The sequence below is a fragment of the Pan troglodytes genome, chromosome 3 (genome assembly GCF_028858775.2).
Source record: "Pan troglodytes isolate AG18354 chromosome 3, NHGRI_mPanTro3-v2.0_pri, whole genome shotgun sequence".
Taxonomy (NCBI): Eukaryota; Metazoa; Chordata; class Mammalia; order Primates; family Hominidae; genus Pan; species Pan troglodytes.
In genome coordinates this window covers 144505248-144517920 of record NC_072401.2, presented here as the reverse complement: position 1 = coordinate 144517920, position 12673 = coordinate 144505248, and the positions used below count along the sequence as shown (strand labels likewise).

At 40.4% G+C, this 12673-nt stretch overlaps 1 pseudogene; it reads right to left on the bottom strand.

Moving 5' to 3' along the window:
* Window positions 1–10024: 10024 nt before the first annotated feature.
* On the bottom strand, window positions 10025–10817 carry LOC100613992 (lysM and putative peptidoglycan-binding domain-containing protein 4-like; annotated as a pseudogene).
* Window positions 10818–12673: the final 1856 nt, after the last annotated feature.

Here is a 12673-nt window from a genome sequence, read left to right as displayed (position 1 = left end):
TCCAAGACACACTCCTTTCTTGTTATCCGGGAATCTGAAAAACTGAACTATTAACTTGGTGGATAGCTTGTATACCAGGCATCAGAACAAAAGTATAGAGTGAATATTTGGGGAAAATATTTTATCTAAGCTTTAGGAAATAAAAATGAAATCTCACTAGCCTATTTCTTTACCAAAAGTTGTTTTACTGATTGCAGTTGATTAAGATAATTAGTGCCCAAGAGAAAATTGGAATTAGGAAGCAGATAAAAAGGGGTTGGAGAGGGAGCTTACTATTGCAAGAAAAATCATGACATGACCATCTTATTAGTGATTAAAATCAATACATCCAAGGATTTTCCAAGAGCCCCAAACAAAATAATTATCAGCTAGAAATAGACTTAAAAAATCTTGCCTGGGCCTCAGATTTAAAATACAAAAAAATACTCAAGGAAGTAATTGTGAATAGAAGTAAAACATTACAAGAAGCTACTTGAATATTAGAAATGTGATGAATTTTAAAAAGTGGTATAACTGAAAAAAATGACAAAACCCATTTTTTTCTTTTTTCTTTTCTTCTTTTTCTTTTCTTTCTTTCTTTCTTTTTTTTTTTTTTTTTTACAAAAATAGAGACTTGTGAATGAATCTGTGCCAAGTTTGTTTAAAATGCCTACTTAAACAAGTGGGGATGTCAGAATGTCTGTAATTAACTATTTCTGAATTTCCTGTGGAGACTGTTTTGCAATACTGTGTTTGGAAGTCTTTTACCCCAGTTTGTGAGGAGATGACGAAACAAAGGAAATAAGCAGGCATGAAAAAAGAAAAGAATTAAAAATATAAGAATAAGAGATCTGAGTTGTACAAACACCTGAGATCATTAACATATATAACAGCTCTGTGCCATAAGAAAGTAATGTCTGAGCAGATAAATAATACAATCCGTTTGATTTTTTTGGTCTGAGAATAAAATAGTCATTGAATTTAATGAAAGACAGACATTTAGACAAACTGTTTGGATGAAAAAGGAGGGAGGAAAAGCAACGCTTTAAAGGAAAAAAAAAATTCAAACAGGCACCATAATCTTGGGAAAGAGAAATTATGTAAACATCAACAAATTTGGATCTGCTATTACATTGTATCTTTTACATATTAGTGATTTTGAGAGAAATGTCAAGTTATCTTTGGTTCCTTGCCTATAAAAATGGGAAAAATATACTCTTGGAATGGAGATTATGTCATGCTTCATGCAGTATCCTCAGCACCTAGAACAACATGTAGCCTCAAACAGGCCATCCAGGAATATTTTTTAACTAAATGAATAAAACTAGCAGTGAGTCTCACCTGACATCTTCAGGAGGATGTCAGGATCATCATGTTACATATGGTCAGAATGATGTACAATCATCAAAATTGTGTGAAGGAATTTCAAATCTGTAAACAACAGGTAAATGAGGAGCTCTGTTAGAGATGAAGCCACAGCTCAATGGGAAGGGAAGTTGTCAATGCAGGGTGAGACTGGGCAGATCAGGAACTGACTGTGTAAAAAATGGTCACCTTCAATAATCATTGGAGAAATGCAAATCAAAACGACAATGAGATGCCGTCTCACACTAGTCAGAATGGCTATTACTAAAAAAATAAAAAAATAACACATGCTAGCAAGGTTGCAGAGAAAAGAGAATGCTTATACACTGCTGGTGGGAGTATAAATTAGTTCAAGCATTATGGAAAGCAGTGTGGCTATTACTCAAAGACCTGAAGACAAAAATACCATTAAACCTAGCAATCCCATTACTGGGTATATATCCAAAGGAATACAAATCATTCTACTATAAAGACATATACACATGTATGTTTATTGCAGCACTATTCACAATAGCAAAGACATGGAATCGACCTAAATGCCCATCAGTGACAGATTGCATAAAGAAAATATGGTACATATATACCATGGAATACTATGCAGCCATAAAAAGAACAAGATTATGTCCTTTGCAGCAACATGAATGGAACTAGAGGCCATTATCCTTAGAAAACTAATGCAGGAACAGAAAACCAAATACCGCATGTTCTCACTTACAAGTAGGAGTTAAATAACGAGAACACATGTACACATAGAGAGGAACAACACACACTGGGGTCTGCTGGATGGTGGAGGGTGTGAGGAGGGAGAGGGTCAGAAAAAAATACCTATTGGGTACTATGCTTATTGCCTGAATAATGAAATAATCTGTACACTAAACCCTTGTGACACGAGTTTACCAATATAACAACCTGTACATGTACCCCTGAACCTAATAAAAATTAAAAGAAAGAAAATGTCTAGGCAGACAAGTCATTGGAAAGCTCTTCATAAACAAGTTTTAGGAGAACGAAATTTATGTTCATACTGATTATAAGAACATGAAAGTGATTTTTGTTTTTCTAGGAACAGAAACAAATAATCGCTATTTACAAAAGCAAACAAACACCACCTCTGGATTGATGGTTGTCAAAGAGAAACCTATATATATTAAAATACTTGTGTTATTTTCACTGCTATCATACTGACAAACCTCACCACTTGTACCAACTTTGAAATAGCAGTGAAGCAAGAGCAAAATGGTTTTATTTATTCATTTTTGGATGGCTGCTAAGGATATTTTTATCCATAGTCAAGAACTAATTTAAAAGCATATTATTTGGTATGGAGGTGGCATGAAATAAAAAGAATACTAAAAGTTTCTATTTGTTCAGTTAAAAATTGGGAACAGACAAAGTAAATAACATATGTACCACAGTTATAGGTTATGGAAATTTAAGAAGAAAATAAATACCTTGGGGAAAGAAAGGAATAAACTCCATGAGAGAAAAAAGAAAAGGGATAGGAATGCTTGTAGGGGAGCAAACTTTCATCCTGAATGGGCCTGGCAGATGGTATTGGTGCTAACTGGCTGAATAGAGACTGAGGGGATGGAGACTTGTTCTGTCTGGAAGTACGGAAGTGACTCAGTGCTAGCTCTTTGCTTCTATGGGACTAGGACCTTATGTTGCCAGATCTTGTTTGTTTTTAAGAGGCATCTGAAATATGGAATGTTTTTAACATTCATACTTTATTTAAATGCTGACATCAATTTTAGATTTTGAGAAACAGGGAGCACTCCATACAAAAGTATATATTTGAGGGTTGGATTCTTTAAGGCAAAGAGAGAATGATGGAAAAAGGCATAGGAATTTTGAGGTAAGAGGGGAAAGTGGAAGACAGCTAGGCAAGGAAAAGCAGAAATGAGAAAGAGAGAGAGTAAGTGAAATATAAATATAAAAATATAAATGAAAAAGTGAAATATAACTATAAAGGCCTTTATCTCTTGCTCACCCCACCTAGTCTCCATCTCCACACACCTGCTCATCTAGACAGGAAACACCCTTTCCAAAGCCTCAGCTCCTTAAATCAGCTCAAGCATCTGCTCATTTGAGGCAGCATCATTTTCCTCTTCCTCACCAAGTTCTTGGGTGAAAATGTACACCATGACCTTTAAGTGGTCCCACCAGTTCCACAGGTAACATCCACAAGTTCTGCTGATGGTTTTGGACATTCTTTCAAAAGCTCCATACATTGGCCAGGCCTGGTAGCGTGGGACTATAGACCCAGCTACTAAGGAGGCTGAGACAGGAGGATCCCTTGAGCCCAGAGGTTGAAGGCTGCAGTGAGCCTTGATTGTGCCACTGCACTCTAGCCTGGGTGACAGAGTGAGAACCTGTCTAAAAAAATTTTTTAAATGTCCCTCAAAATTCTTTTTTAACTGGCCTAATAAAATTTTGTTGGTATATGACCTGGTATTCCTTCTGGGCTTTCCAGTTCTTTCTAGTTGAGCTAGCTTTCTAGTCTTTGAAAGGTTATTTCCTCTTATTTATCTCTCTCTTTATTTTCCCCATTTTTCCCCTCACTCCTTTCCTCCTTTCTTCCTTTCCTTTCTCCCTCCTTCCCCGCTTTCTTTCCCTTCCCTTCCTTTCCCTTTCTTCTCTCCTTTCTCCCTTCTTCCCTTCTCTACTTTAAAAAAATTCTTTCTCAAATAGCTCTCTTAAATGGAAAAATCTGCTTTCACATTCCCTTAGCCTTGCTGCATACACAGATACACAGGCTTGGCATTTAAAATTTGACATACATTTATCTTGGGTTTACAATGAACTCTTCACAAATGTTTTTCAACTTCCTGTGGGTTATTGAATTTTTAAATGCTATTATGCAATTTTTCCCCTGACTAATCTTTAAAGATCTTTCATGTTCTTCTATAATTAAATAACTAGGATGGATGTTTTTTTCATTTTGCTTTCTCTCTTTCACTAGTTTGCTCAATTTAGGTGGCATCATCACGAATATGTATCTAGGGCTAACACCACAATGCACTGTGCAAGGTGATGATGATCTAGGGAACACTGTGATATTGTTCTTGTTTTCAAGTTGCCTGTAATCAATTTGGGATTGATCAAGATGGGGAGGCAAGATACACATGAAAAGATAAATGATGATAGAAACTCATATATGCCAGGTGGCAGAAAAGTAGGTGAATACTGAAGGAATTCAGTTGCTGAATGATTATTTGTTTGCCTGGGATAATCAGAGGAGGAAGGGTAGAAGCAAACACTCACTGAGCGTTTACTGTGTGATAGGCATTTCCCATGTGCCATTTTTCTTTTCTGTGTGTGTGCGTGTTTTTCTTTTTTTATGTTTGTTTGTTTGTTTGTTTTGTGACAGAGTTTCACCCTTGCTGCCCAGGCTGGAATGCAATGGCATGGTTTCTGCTCATTGCAACCTCCACCTCCCAAGTTCAAGGAATTCTCCTGCCTCATCCTCCCAGGTAGCTGGGATTACCAGGTGCCCGCCACCATGCCCGGCTAATTTTTTTATTTTTAGTACAGATGGGGTGTTGCCATGGTGGCCAGGCTGGCCATTTTTCATTACTTAACTTTTTCAAACAACTGGTGTAGTTCTAATATTTTTCAAAATGATGAATCTAAGACTCAGATGGATCAAAGTGACTTTCCCAAGAACACAGAGCTAGTAACCTGAAGATCCAGGATCTGGAAGAAATAGTCATGACATGTTTGGGAGTCTGAGAGAGGAAGAGGATCCTTATGGGGTATAGGAGAGAGAAAAGTTTCAATGATAAAAACTGGATTGTACGATGCTTGAATGCCAACTTCTTAGTGTATACTTAGTGTGCACTAGAAGACGGTTCTATTCTAGTGAAATACTGTGCTACTTTACACAGGTAACGTATCTGCTAAAATATTCCTATTTCAAATAGGAGTTTAGAAAATACATTCTACACATCTTTTTGTCTATCAATTACTGGTCTAGATATCTATCCTGCAGAAATACTGGCATAGTGCACATATAAGGGGTTTATTATAGCCATTGCTTACAATAGTGAAAAGAGCGGAATTGACCTATGTGGCAGAGACTGGCTAGATGCATATAAAGCTTGTTTCCACTTCCTGGCATGAACTCAACCACATTTCCCAGACCTTTTGGTGGTCTATATGACCAGATCTTGCCAACAGAACTTGAGTAGGAGAGATAAATCAGTTCCAGTCCAAGCAAGGCATGGAAGAGTGGATGTGGCTTCACCTTTTCTCTTTCTTCTTGTCTGCTGGGTAAGGAAGGAGCCTGAGACCTGAAGGGCCATGGTAAGAAGAACACCCCCTGTGACACACTGGATTGTGATGTGAGTTCAGCCATAAACTTTACTACTCAAAGTTTCAGCATTGTTTGTTTTAGGTGTTAGCCTATCATAATTAATAAAAGCCGATATACATCTAGAGGAATGACTTAATAACTTACGCTTACTTCCATATTATGGACAGCTATGTGGCAGGTTGCAAGCATTGGGCAGATTTTTGATCCTGTCATAGAAACATCTCCAAGATATGTTGGTAAGCATGAAAAGCATTTCACAAAATAGTATGTATAGTATCCCACTTATAAACACCTGCCATCTCAAACTGTTTGCGTGTATGTGTATGAGAACGCATACATAGAAAAATAGTTAAAAGAATACTGGACTTGAACAAAGGGGACCTTCACATTTTGCTCTATCTACTGTATTATTGGAATTTTTAACGATAAAAATGTATGCATTATTTTTTAAATATAAAAGCCAAAAAGTTGTTTAGACATTTTTACAGGCTTGTTGTAAGGCTCAATAATATAATAATTATAAAAATTATTAGGAGAAGTGCTAAATATATACCAGATGTTTTTATTTTGACAAACCTTTTCAGATATCTCTTGCTAAGATGTCTACTTAGATTTCTAACGAAGCTATAATTTTTTGTACCATAGGAACATTTTTCAAAGTTTCAGGTTGCTAGGCTATCTCAGCTGATTAGTAAAGAATCACTGTGGTTACAATTTGAGATGCCTCCTGTCCTCTCATGCTGTTTGCCTCACTCATTTTCCTCTCCCACTCAGTTCTTCTAGAGAGCAAATATTATTAGGGGGAGGGAAAGAGTTCTCTTTCCTCTGAGAGTGGCACATAAACTTTTTCCCAATTAAATAAAAAGATTCATAAATGGGGTTAAGAGGTGCTCACGTGACAGGAGTTTTCAGTTGTCTGCTTTGGAAAGAGAGGTGGTAAATAATGAGGATGTAATAATGTCAGAAGGAGCAGCAGATAATTCTAGTTGATTGGGAGACTTGAAGGCAAATGGAAGTTGTTCCTCTAATTAGTTTAAATAGCAATTAATTCAGAGGCAATTGGTAAGTAGACCAGAGCATAGGTGTAAATGAAAGTCCCCAATAAGAAGAAACTAGAGGAAGCAGCATGGACATGCATCAGGACTGGCCTGGGTTTGAATCTTGATTTAGTTAATTACATCATGTGCAATTTGGCAGGATAAAATGTTTTTCAAATACTTAAGACTGTGTTTGATACCCATGAGGCACTCCATCAGTGTTTTTAAAAATGGGTTTTTAAGAACTGATTTTTAATGAGTATTACACTTAAAAAATTATTGTTTATGTCATTATTCTGCTAAACAACTTTCTGTTTGCGAGGGTCATTCTCTTGTTTAGCCAATTTTGTTTTGTTTTATGTTTTATTTTATTATTTTGAGACAGGGTCTTGCTCTGTTGCCCAGGCTGGAGTGCAGTGGCACGATCACAGCTTACAGCACCCTCAAATTCCCAGACTCAGGAGATCCCCTCACCTCAGCCTCCCAAGTATCTAGGACTACAGGGATGTGCCACCACAGCCAGCTAATTTTTTTTTGGGTAGAGACAGGGTTTTGCCATGTTGCCCAGGCAGGTCTTAAACTCCTAAGCTGAAGACATCTGCCTGCCTCCACGTCGCAAATTGGTGGGATTACAGGTGTGAGCCACCGCACCCGGCCTCATCAATTTTCGTTAGTAGGAAATCTTAGGACCTGAGAGAAGGAGAAGGAGGAAGGGAGATTGAGAAGAACAATGAAAGAATGAGGAGTTGAAGGAAAGAAGAGGATAAAATGGAGAAGGGTAATAGGAGGAAGAATGGGAGAGGAAGGGGACAGAATAAAGTGAAGGAGAAGGAGGAGAAATAAATGTGATTAAAGTCACTTTTATTTGTGTGTCTAGATCACAAAAATGTTTTTTAATGAGATAATATGATAAAATTATTTCTCTTAAATTTTTTATGACAACTTTTACTTTTACATTGTCTAATTAGTTCGCAACTTATTCCCAGAAGTAATCTATCAGTGGTATTATTATTTATAATGCTACCTATTTTATTAAAATTTAAATTTTCTTTGATTGTCCTGGCATTAATTTGCTAATCACATAAAAATATCTATGTATCAATATTTTCTGCTAGAAAGTTTAGAAAAGGTATGGTTCAAATGTACTGATATATTGATAAAAAGAAAATAAATTATTAAAAGATTACATTTAATTTTTTTTTTTTTTTTGAGACGGAGTCTCGCTCTTTCGCCGAGGCTGGAGTGCAGTGGCACAATCTCAACTCACTGCAAGCTCCGCCTCCCTGGTTCACGCCATTCTCCTGCCTCAGCCTCTTGAGTAGCTGGGATTGCAGGTGCCCGCCACCATGCCCGGCTAATTTTTTGTATTTTTAGTAGAGACAGGGTTTCACTGTGTTAGCCAAGATGGTCTCAATCTCCTGACCTCATTATCCGCCCGCCTCGGCCTCCCAAAGTGCTGGCATTACAGGTGTGAGTCACCGCGCCTGGCCTACATTTATTTATTTTGTTTTATTTTATTTTTTTCACAGAAGAAATTATTTCATTGGAAAGTAAAGGATACATTCATTCTTTGCCTGGAAAAAGTGATTTTCCCATGGGACTCCAGGCCCTGCCTGGTGAAGTTCTGGGGGCAGATGTTAGAGGAAACTGTGGCCCTCAATGGCACAGAGAGCACAGATATTTGGCTGGAAAAGCGCTTACATGATTAACACATTTCCTGTAGCAAAAGTTCAGAAGTTCTTTTTATCCTGAAGATCTTTCTGGTGTCTAAGAAAACATTTATCATTGAAGATAATTTGAATTTGCTAATTGAGCCCTAGGCCAACTGTTTTTTCACAGAACTGAGATCACAGAAATTGGAAGCCAATCTCAAGTACTCCTTGGCCACACTCCCATCCTTGTACATGGTGAGATCTTTTAAAATTCTCTCCAGGCCTGATGTATCAAAGGCCATAACCATCCCTAAGCCCAGCATTTGTGCAGTGTTTTTTCCTCCTGTCCATACACCTTGGAGGCTGGGCCACCAGCCACCTCCACCCTTCCCTGCCCCTCTGTGCTACAGGCCACTGACTCTAAGGCAGCAGCAGGCTCTCACCTCCAGCCCATCCACAGCACTGCTGTTGCCTTGTCAGGGAGGAGGACCAGGTAAACCACAGGCCTCTTCCCTCAGGTATCAGGCCCCGTGTTTTGATGGCCTTTCTTTGGCAAAGGTCACCTCTAGCCCCTCCATGAAGCATTTGATCCTTTAACATTACGAGCTACAGTGTATATAGAGTGTTATTTTAGGGGCATCACCTGAAAGAAAAGGACTGAGCCACATTCTCATGCTGTGACACTAGAGTTCCTAAGAACTGAGTTAGGGAAGCAGCAGGGAACACCCCGTGCCAAATAGTACAGGAGCTGCTGCTCTCAGCAGCGCTGGCCTGGCAACTGCGCAGCTTCATATAGATATCCATGCTGGTGTCTCAGCAACAGGCACCCATCCTCCTCTCCAGATGCTGGCCAGCAAGTGCTCCTTCCAAGGAAGCCTGCTGGGAGAATCTAGGGAGCCTCTGAGGAACTGGGCAACGGCTCTGTGTGCGTATGCTTGGCTTGAGACATGCCTGTGTGTCAGACTAAGCAGCTCTAAATGAGGATAGGAGCAGAACTGCTGTTTATTCAACAGTGCAGAACTGCCCTTTGTTCAACAGTACAGCAGTTTGGACTTGGGGCTTTTTCAATTCTAGAAATGGCATTGCCTCAAAAAGACTAACCGATGAAGCAAATATGAAGTAGGACTTGTTACAATTGTAATTTGTCACTCTCTAAAACAGGGTAACATGCCAAGACTATTCCATAGCACCTTTGCCAGAGAGACAGAGAACAACCCTTCTCAGAGCCAGTCCCTGCTCCCCAGCAAGCAGGGAAACTGCAACAACCAGGCGACCCACACCAATCACAGGGGCTCCCACACTACAGGTCCCTTGGCCAAGGCCATTCCTTTCTCTCCAAGCATATCCAACTTGGGGACCCACGCAGTGCTGCTGTGAAGACATGGCCAGTCCACTAAATGTCTACAAGAAATAACCATCTGTCACATGTAAACACCTTGCTGCTGATCCTCTCTGGATAGAAGAAGCTAAGGGTGCTGGTGTTTTTTATCCTGGAGGCTTGGATTGGGTGAGGCCATTCCTCAGGGTCACTGCAACTGAGAACAGTGTGGTGACTTCTGAAACGTGTCCATCCTTCCCAGGACACAAAATGCAGCACCCCTAGGCTGTGACCAGTGACAGCTGATGCACTTTAAGAGCCAACTGCAAAAGCTGGGCAGGTTCTTTAAAAACAAAGCTTAGTTCCCTGGCTGGGTGGTCTGACTGAACTGGCTCTCTGAAGAGGTTGTGGTTGGCACTGGAATTGCTCACCTGGGGATTTGCTCTGGCATTGTACTCATTGCCATGGAACCACTGGGGACAGGAGTTGTGTTCATGCTATTAGGGTCTCGCCAGTAGCCTGTATTTTAAAATAGACCAAATGAAAGATGGGCAAAACAATCCCAACTAGAAGCATGATAAAAGAAGACATTCCGTCACTGAATTCCACAGTCTGCACCATTTGTTGGCATCTTTCGAGGAGCTGGGAGCAGTTGCTGATAGGAGGGTCTCTATGCAGTAACTTTCCCATAAAAAGATTTCTGACTGCAATGCACACTCAATATTCTGGTCAATCTCCTTAAAGAAATCCATCAGTTGACTGGCCTGGGCATCAGTGTCTGCGGCTGCTGTCTGGATTTGGCAGGTCTATGGTCACTTCGGTCTCTGAAAATGAGCTCAGAAGGGGTTTTAGTTCTTTGTGGGTCTTTGTTAGGATCCCATTGTTTTTCACTGGAATCGTAATGTATTCCAAGGCATATAAGTCTGAAAGGTCAACAACTCTCATGAAGTTGTTGATCTTGATATCTGTGACTTTGCAGCTGTCCTGCAAAGCCAGCTTGTTGAGGCTGTCCTCCTGGGCCAGCCCCTGCTGCAGTGGCACTGGCGCCTGCTCCTGGCTGGTGGGGCTGGTAGGCACTGCTCTTCAGGACTCCTTGTCCCAGGCCGCAGAACCACAGGGTGTGAGGGTGAGTTCCTCAGAGGAGTCCCCATTGGCATTCTTTTTTCGTTTTGTTTTTTGAGATGGAGTCTCGCTCTGTTGCCCAGGCTGGAATGCAGTGGCGTGATCTCGGCTCACTGCAACCTCTGCCTTCTGAGTTCAAGCTATTCTCCTGCCTTAGCCTCCCCAGTAGCTGGGATTACAGGCATGTGCCACCACGCTCGGCTAATTTTTGTATTTTTAGTAGAGACAGGGTTTCACCATGTTGGTCAGGCTGGCCCCTTCCGTGAAAGGAGGGGGTTCCTAAACGAAAGCTCACACAAAAACGCACGCGGAGCAGCCAACCCCAAGGCTTGTAAGGGCGGGGCCCCAACATTCCACAAAGGCAGAACCTCAGTCACGTGGGGTCAGCCTTGGACACTCAGGGTCACCGCCCGTCCAGCTGCAGAAGGGTCACCCAGGAGCCTGGGGAATGGTGGCTTGGCCCCAAACCAAGGATCGAGACAGACTGGGAGGCTGAGCCCACACAGACCCCCTAGCCAGGACTGTGGACCTCTCCTCCAGGCCAGGTACCTCAGCCAAATTTAAATTTATATTGTTGGAATTGTTAGTGACGGAATATACAGGTCTTATATAGGTTGGTGCAAAAGTAATTGCAGTTTTTGCCATTACTTTTAATAGAGCTCGTTGAGACGCCATGGTTTGTGATTTGTTGGTTGCATTGACTATTTCTCTTGTTTTCTCAATTCCCCATACCACACAAGAACTATTTTAGGTGTGTTTGTATCTTAATATTAACTGTGCCATTTACCACTGCTACTTTATGTGTTTAGGTTTGTTGATTAAATGTTCAAAAAATTTCTGTGTGCTGCCCAACTTGATCTTGCAAGTGATTACTGGTAGGTAGTGAAAGTCTGACTGTATAACTTTTAAGTCCTTTTCACATATGTAAGAGAAGTCTACGCAATTATTCCTCATTAATATAAAGTTAGAAATATTAAGAATTCTCATATTTGAAGATAACATAAAGTACAATTTAAAGAAGTAAACTTGTAAGTTCACTTGAGAACTACTATTAGTGACCTTCACTATCACACCATTTGGTGTGGAAGTTAAATTGCTATCTTAGGTCCAAAAAATTTCCTTGATTAGAATGCATCTGCTGGAATACAACTCAGCATCTTTGGGCCAACTAGCATATTGTAGAATGAATAAAGAAAAGGCAAATGTAAATTAAGGGTCACAATATCAGCCATATGAGCACAAAATGTTATGGTGAAACTCAAGTAAGAAAATAGGCCGGGCATGGTGGCTCATGCCTATAATCCTAGCACTGTGGGAGGCCGAGGCGGGAGGACCACTTGAGTTCAGGAGTTCGAGACCAGCTTGGCCAATATGACAAAACCTTGTCTCTACAAAAACTACAAAAATTAGCTGGGCGTGGTGGTGTGTGCCTGAAATTCCAGCTACTCGGGAGGCTGAGGCATGAGAATGGCTTGAACCTAGGAGGTGGAGAGGTTGCAGTGAGCCGAGATCTCGCCACTGCACTCCAGCCTGGGTGATGGAGTGAGACTCTGACTCAAAAAAAAGAAAAAAAAAGTGCGTGAAAATACTTTGCAAACACAAGGCATATAAGCCTTGATGAACAGGGGTGATGGAAGATATTTCTGACGGCCTATAGGCAACTCAGAGGCATTTTCTTTCTTCTAGAATCTTCCCTGTTTAGTGGAAATTGGATGCCTGGAAACAAAATTTTCAGAATCCTGGCCAGCAGAATTCTGGGTTAGATTCTATCAATGAGAGGCGTCTGTATGTTATTTGAAAGACTAAAGACTGCTTCAGCAGCGGTAGATGGATTCATGAGGAGCAATCTGAGAGAGGCCTTTTTGTAGAGGTCTCTGGGCATTTA